At 39.3% G+C, this 8,338-nt stretch overlaps 1 pseudogene; it reads right to left on the bottom strand.

The window, feature by feature from the left end:
* Nucleotides 1-260: 260 nt before the first annotated feature.
* Nucleotides 261-8,065, bottom strand: LOC125654481 (uncharacterized; annotated as a pseudogene).
* Between the last annotated feature and the right edge of the window lie 273 nt (nucleotides 8,066-8,338).

The following is an 8,338-nucleotide window of genomic DNA, read 5'->3' as shown; positions in this document are numbered from 1 at the left end:
GAAATCTGTAACTGGGTTAAAACACCAAAGAGGAATGAAAGGGAAAAAACAATCAGGAAACATCTTTCAATATTTAGAATTAATTTTATCGTGTTCATTGGTAAATTCTATCATACATTGTAAATGATATGTAGTAAAATTAATAAGTACGACATATGAACAATTATTTGATTGTAATAAATAGGTATGAGTATGTACAATGATGCATGGTTTGATGCAGCCAACAGAAAATTACAAGCTCAAGGTTCACTCCATTTGTCCTATTCCTTTTTCACGAGACATTCAAGTTCATCCAGTTGCTTCCTTTTGGACATCCTTATAAAACTCCCTGCTTATGCTGACCATTTCCACGTGCTGCCTATACTCTGGGAACTTGTGAATGAAGTAATTCGGGGCCTGTTTATTGGTGTTGTTAGCTCGACTCCTCTTGTTGGCCAGCCAGCGCTTCACCTGTTCGACGGTCAGGCCAGTTTTCATCGTCCGCTCTTCCTTCTATTCATCTGTGGGGTATGGGTTTGTACAGGTGTGTTTCATACCACTCATATAGAATGTCACGAGTTTCATATGCCATGGGCTGAAAAGAAGACATCTCCTTGATTCTTTTAAATTTGATTGGATGCTGGTTTCCAGTGATGGACAAGGTGTTGTAGCAGCGAACTCTTTTGTTGGCCATCCACTTCTTGACTTGTTTGCGGGTCAGTCCCGAGACTCTCACCAGCTCTTCTACTTCACTATCTGTGGTGTATGGGTACTTAATGTGGCTCTGGTACCAATGGTTTAGTACATTGGTGGAATCCAGGCATATGGAATCCATTCTGTTTCTCTTGCTTTCTGGGTTTTCTACCTCTACTCTCTTTCTTTTAGGGGAATTACTTAGCTGAACTTCCTCAACTGGTCTGATGACGATTTCCTCCCATCTAATTGGGCTGAAGTCACTAAGGCTTGAATGGAATACGTTGGTAGAGTTGAAGACAGTTTCATGTCACGTAGTATCAAACTCATGGAGCACTGAGGCTGAAGCTGTATGCAACATAAAAGCAGGTGGGTAGACATTAGCAGAAACATCAATGGGGACGACGTGTCATCGAGGAAAGAAGAAACATCTTCGGCAGTAATACCACACAAGTCACTGGCCTGTTTGAGAAGATCCATACCATTGTCCACTTGCAATGATAAACTGGAGTCAATGTTAATCTCGGAATCCACTCCCTGTGCAGAAGAGGTACTTTTGCCATAGGAGTTAAGGTGAGAATTGGCGGGGGAGATGGTTGGTGATTTCTGTCCCAGCGGCAAGGCACTGATGGCGTTCATATCAGGTGTAATGGTGAGAAACACGACACGTTTGCTGTGAGATTTACTAGCTGATGAAGAAGTATGAGGTGACGTGGATTCAGAGGACGATACTATGGATGGCCCATATTGCAGAGCAAGAGGTTGATTACATAATCACAAGGAAAAACAATTTGATGCAGATACTTATTTTGACTTTGAAGCACTCTGTGAATTGCAGAGAGAAGGCACGGGATTTGGCAGAATCTGCGAACAGTCTCTGTAGTTGGGTTGTTGCTGGATTACTTCTGTGGATGTGGAATTTCTGCTGACAAGAGACGCTGTATGCATTGTTATTGTAGTCCTGAGTCACAGTCTGGATCAGGGTGGAAGGAAGGCTTGATTAAAGGCATTCTTCTGCAAGGATATCCTGGAGCTGGCTGAAAATGGGATTGCTCTGCATATGGTTGAAGAACTCGAAAGACGAGGGAAGTGTGGCTTTTGTGTTGTTCTGTTGCTGGAATGTGGTGTTTGACTAGTCTCTTTGGAAAGTGATGGCGGCAGGTGAGAAGTATTCTCTCTATCTGTAATCTTTGAATAAGCAGGGAAGCTCTATTTGCAGTATTGAAGCAGAACATTTAGATGTACATTTGAGTGGCAGGGTGCTGCTGCTGTGTGTACTTCTGATCTGTTCTGTAGAAGTCGCGGTAACTCTGGAATGTGTCTATACTTTTGATCTGTACTGTAGAACTCCCGGTAACTCTGTGCGATGTGTCTATACTTCTGATCTGTACTGTAGAACTCATGGTAACTTTGTGGGATGTGTCTTTACTTCTGATCTGTACTGTAGAAGTCCTGGTAACTCTGTGGAATGTGTCTATACTTGTGATCTGTACTGTAGAACTCAGACCAGTAACTCTGTGGGATATGTCTATACTTGTAATCTGTACTGTAGAACTCAGACCAGTAACTCTGTGGGATGTGTTTATACTTCTGATCTGTACTGTAGAACTCCCGACAACTCTGATTAAAATACAGATCTCTCAAATAGCGCAGAGCTTCTCTGTGCTGTGCACTATTTGAGAGATCTGTATTTCAATCAGATTGGGTAACTCTGTGGGATGTGTCTATACTTCTATTCTGTACTGTAGAACTCAGATCAGTTACTCTGTGGGATGTATCTATACATCTGATCTGTACTGTAGAAGTCCCGGTAACTCTGTGGGATGTGTCTATACTTCTGATCTGTACTGTAGAAGTCCCGGTAACTCTGTGGGATGTGTTTATACGTCTGATCTGTACTGTAGAACTCCCGGTAACTCTGTGGGATGTGTCTGTACTTGTGTCCTGTACTGTAGAAGCCCCTGTAACTCTGTGGGATGTGTCTATACTTCGCATATGTACTGTAAAAGTCCTGGTAACTCTGTGGGATGTGTCTATACTTGTGATATGTACTGTAGAAGTCCCGGTAACTATGTGGGATGTGTCTGTACTTGTGATCTGTACTCTAGAAGTCCCGATAACTCTGTGGGATGTGTCTGTACTTGTGATCTGTACTGTAGATCTCCCGATAACTCTGTGGAATGTGTCTGTACTTGTGATGTGTACTGTAGAAGTCCCGGTAACTCTGTGGAATGTGTCTGTACTTGTGATGTGTACTGTAGAAGTCCCGGTAACTCTATGGGATGTGTCTTTACTTGTGATTTGTACTGTAAAAGTCCTGGTAATTCTGTGGGATGTTTCTATACTTGTGATATGTACTGTAGAAGTCCCGGTAACTATGTGGGATGTGTCTGTACTTGTGATCTGTACTCTAGAAGTCCCGATAACTCTGTGGGATGTGTCTGTACTTGTGATCTGTACTGTAGATCTCCCGATAACTCTGTGGAATGTGTCTGTACTTGTGATGTGTACTGTAGAAGTCCCGGTAACTCTATGGGATGTGTCTTTACTTGTGATTTGTACTGTAGAAGTCCTGGTAACTCTCTGAGATGCGTCTATACTTCTGATCTGTACTGTAGAACTCCCGGTAACTCTGTGGAATGTGTATATACTTGTGATTTGTACTGTAGAAGTCCCGGTAACTCTGTGGGATATGTCTATACTTGTGATCTGTACTGTAGAACTCCCAATAACTCTGTGGGATGTGACTGTACTTGTGATCTGTACTCTAGAAGTCCCGGTAACTCTATGGGATGTGTCTTTACTTGTAATTTGTACTGTATAAGTCCTGGTAACTCTCTGAGATGTGTCTATACTTCTGATCTGTACTGTAGAACTCCCGGTAACTCTGTGGGATGTGTCTATACTTCTGATCTGTACTGTAGAACTACTGGTAACTCTGTGGGATGGGTCTATACTTCTGATCTGTACTGTAGAACTACCGGTAACTCTGTGGAATGTGTCTATACTTGTGATTTGTACTGTAGAAGTACTGATAACTCTCTGAGATGTGTCTATACTTGTGATATGTACTGTAGAACTACCGGTAACTCTGTGGGATGGGTCTATACTTCTGATCTGTACTGTAGAACTCAGATCAGTAACTCTATGGGATGTATCTATACTTGTGATCTGTACTGTAGAACTCCCGGTAACTCTGTGAGATGTGTCTATACTTGTGATATGCACTGTAGAACTCCCAATAACTCTGTGGGATGTGTCTTTACTTGTGATCCGTACTGTAGAAGTCTCGGCAACTCTGTGGGATGTGTCTGTACTTCTCATATGTACTGTAGAACTCCCGATAACTCTGTGGGATGTGTCTGTACTTGTGATCTGTACTGTAGAAGTCCTGGTAACTCTGTGGGATGCGTCTATACTTCTGGGCCCGGTTTTTCGAAAGCTGGTTAACTTTAACACAGTGGTTAAGTTTAACTCAGTGTTAACTCCTAACCAAGTGATTAGCTAACACAAAGGTTAAATTCTGTTTTTCGAAAGCAATTTAACACATTGGTTAGTTAACACTGTGTTAACCGGGTTAACCACTTGCTAATCATTTGATTACCCATAATGCACATGTACTTCCTATGTAAACAATAAGAATGCAGGAGTAAATAAAAGTCTTGTTTGTGGGAGATAGCTGATGAAATGTTCATGTATTGTTTTGTTTCGAAATACATGACAGTGACTGTGAGCCATGCACTTATACTTGTATAAATGCATTTGTTAGTCTATTCAATTTGAATAATCATAGAGGTATTAGATATAATGATATATACTAGGCCTTTAGAAGCCTAGTTGAGAAAAACGGTGCTTATGTTGTAGAGAGCAGGCTCATTGCATACCGGGGTAGTTTATCAAAGTGGGGGTTTATAGGGAGTCGAACAAGTTGACTTCACAATTGTCTGAAAATACTTGACAAGCCAAAACAAAATAATTTATACACCCCCCTCCCTAAAATGAGTTGTTCTGTACGGGCCGAACCTAAAATCCTAAGTTGCGTGATGGGGGAGGGGGTCGGTTTCATCCTTTATCAGTAAAATATACGAGTTCAGTTCAAGCGTTCATTTCAACTACCAATCACTGGTGCTATGATATGAAAAAGCGGGGAAGGGGGATGTCAGACTTTGCATGTAAAAATAACAGTAAACGTATGTTGTCAGAAATAAGGGGGTGAGGTGCTACATGTTTTGAAATAGGAAATAAAACATATGGCTTGATTCATAATTGGACAATTTTTATGGGAGGGGTTTAACGACGATGCTAGCCTATAAAAAATTCTAAATTTCTAAGAATACCTAACTTTCCTTTTTTTTTTAATACTCTTTAAAAGTCTTATTTTCCCCAAAACAGTTAAAAATATTCATGAAGAAAATTATAAATAAATTTACTTTATGATAGTCTGTTCACATACATATCTATAGCATTATATATATATGTTCTTTTTATGCATTTATTTATTTTAATATTCTTTTTATTTTAAACATAACACTTGATCCACCACTCCATTTTTACTAAGGGAGATTAATCTGGAATATCAACAATGAAAAACTCTTCTTCCTAAGTTTGTGTTAACAACTATTCTGTATTAGCCTGAATTGAATACTGTTCATATTAGATAGCCTTCAAAAAAGAAAACACATGTATGTACGTTTCATGCATGCACATCTTCATTTGAATCATTTGTAAATGATACAAGGGATTTTCAAAAGGTCAAGGCCAGTGCAGACGATAGTGTTTTTAAAGTTGGTGTTTCAATGGAGATTATCATCATGAACTAAGGGCCTGCATACACTTTGACATTTGGAAGCCAAAAATTAGGTAAAATTACATCTTAAGCATGGGTCCTGTTGCAGGATTTCATATAAGTGAATATAATACGAGTTTTATTGACCCCCCCCCCCCCTTATTGAAAGTTTCTGCCGAAAGTATCTATAGATGCGTGCAAGATATTGCCACTGGCAGAAAAGTGTAACACTATCATCCAACTGTACTAGTTTTTTTCCATTAGCTGTGTCTCTTAGGTAAATTTCATGAGATTTGACGAAAATATCAATTTATGACAACATAAACAACACACCGTCAGAGTTCAGCATCAACACACACCTCAGAATGTCTAAACCTTTCAGATTTTCATGATTTTTGGTCTGAGGCGGACAGAAAATGAAGTCGGCGGCCATTTTTAACCACTGTGTTAAGACTTAAGCAGGTACTGGAGGTGAATTAAAGTTAACACACCGTTAACACAGTGTTAACGCAAACTCGCATTTTGAAAAACAGTTAATCACATGGTTAACTTTAACATAGAATTTAACACAGAGTTAACACGGTGTTAAAATTAACCAGCTTTCGAAAAACCGGGCCCTGATCTGTACTGTAGAAGTCCCGGTAACTCTGTGGGATGTGTCTATACTTGTGATTTGTACTGTAGAAGTCCTGCTAACTCTCTGAGATGTGTCTATACTTCTGATATGTACTGTAGAACTACCGGTAACTCTGTGGGATGGGTCTATACTTCTGATCTGTACTGTAGAACTCAGATCAGTAACTCTGTGGGATGTGTCTATACTTGTGATCTGTACTTTAGAACTCCCGGTAACTCTGTGGGATGTGTCTCTACTGATGATCTGTACTAACTCTGTTGGATGTGTCTATACTTGTGATCTGTACTGTAGAAGTCCTGGTAACTCTCTGGGATATGTCTATACTTCTGATCTGTACTGTAGAACTACTGGTAACTCTGTGGGATGTGTATATACTTGTGATATGTACTTGTTACACTAGCCACTTGACCTGGAGAAGAGAGTAGTAGTCTGTATACAACTTTATTGTCTGCAGGTCACCAGATTCTAACTTCTGGCAAAGTTTACAATTTTCGTGTTTACTAGAGGAACTACGGTAATTTTACAGGTACATAATATAGTGTAATAAAATGGTATGAAGTTTATATGAACATATACGGTAATTCTATAATTCATTCATAAAAGTGTATAAAGCATGATAACAATTCCTTATGCATAAACAACCTAACACTTAATGACATCTTATGCATTATAGATAAATGTTAATACTGCATTCCTATTCAAAATGGAAAAATATAGAAAAATACAAATGGCGGGAACATGTGCTTCACATGTGCTTGACCGAAACAAGTAACTTTCATAATTCAAGTAAATAATTGTGTGACCTAACATATAATGATAATAAACATGTTAACTGGATCTCAAATAATACCCTTGGTGATATACATAGCATACAAGTGTGATAATCTAAAATAATTACCTGGAGAAGAGAGTGTAGTAGTCTGTATACAACTTTATTGTCTGCAGGGCACCAGATTCTAACTTCTGGCGAAAAAGATTTCAGTGAAACAGTCGATATAAAGAAAATAGAGTTATCGTTCTTCACCCATAATAAAAAATTGGTACCCCCCGCAATACCACACGTAACACTCTCCCCCCGAACAACAAATGTCGTCCCGACATTTAACAAAAAACACAGAAATCATTTTTCTTTTGACTAGATCAGATTGAGGCTAGAACATCAATATTAATGAATGATATCTACTTGTATACCCTTGCAAAAATAAAAGTTTTCCAAATAGGATACATGAACTATTCAGAACAATACTGTTGTTTACCACTAAATAAATCTCATCATGAGAGTACTACATACCATAAGTATACCTCAAAAATCTACATACATTCCATGAATGCAAAATCTAACACATAGCTGGCCAAGCATTTGTGTTCCTTAATGAAATGTTAAGATGGTAAATATAAGGAGTTTTCATACAGTGGTTTTCAACAATGTCAAAAATAAAAATGACTAGCATTTTAATGCAAAATCATACCACACACATTCCATCTACTCTGACTCCGACGAAACAACAAATCAACCTTACACCTTACATTTAACTTTGACTAACTCTTAACTTAAAACACCGTCATAACGTATAAATGCTGGCATGAGATGTACATATTTTGACATCATATTAACAAAGTAGATAAGATTCATTCCTTAGAGTTTATACATATATTGGGTGTAGATATGTATTGACACTGTTCTGAACTGCACGGATCGTTGGTTCTCCAGGTTTATCATATGTCAGGGTTCTTGGAGGTCGGATGACACGAGCAGATCGACCGGTAGGTAGATCCCCATCATCATCTGAAACCGAGATAAACTCTTCACTCGAAGGACCTTGCGAGCTCCCAGTCAATATTGACGACTGTGAGGAACTTTCTGTGGCAACTGTGGATGTTTCTTGCTGAATGATTGGCACAAACTCTTTTGCTGTAGGATTTAGTCTAGGATCGCTGCTTGCTGCTTCAGACTGATGCCCCCAACACATCTCATCAGAATCAGAGGGGTCGCTCGACAATCCTTTTGGTGACTGACCATGTGTTATCTTACTTCTTGTTTTGCGCTTCGGTTGTGGTTTTACAACCACAGGTAGGTCATTGCACGGTAATAACAAATTGCGATGAAGTTGACGCAGTCGCCCTCTGTTGCCCTCTGCTTGGACTTCATAGACTGGTGAATCTCCTATTCGTCGTAGTACTGTGTGAACTTCAGACTCCCAGTAAGACCTCAGCTTTCCAGGACCACCACGTTACAATAGATT

Source organism: Ostrea edulis, chromosome 7, assembly GCF_947568905.1.
Source record: "Ostrea edulis chromosome 7, xbOstEdul1.1, whole genome shotgun sequence".
NCBI classification, from domain to species: Eukaryota; Metazoa; Mollusca; class Bivalvia; order Ostreida; family Ostreidae; genus Ostrea; species Ostrea edulis.
The sequence above is the reverse complement of the archived record's forward strand: the minus strand, read 5'-3'. Positions and strand labels throughout refer to the sequence as shown.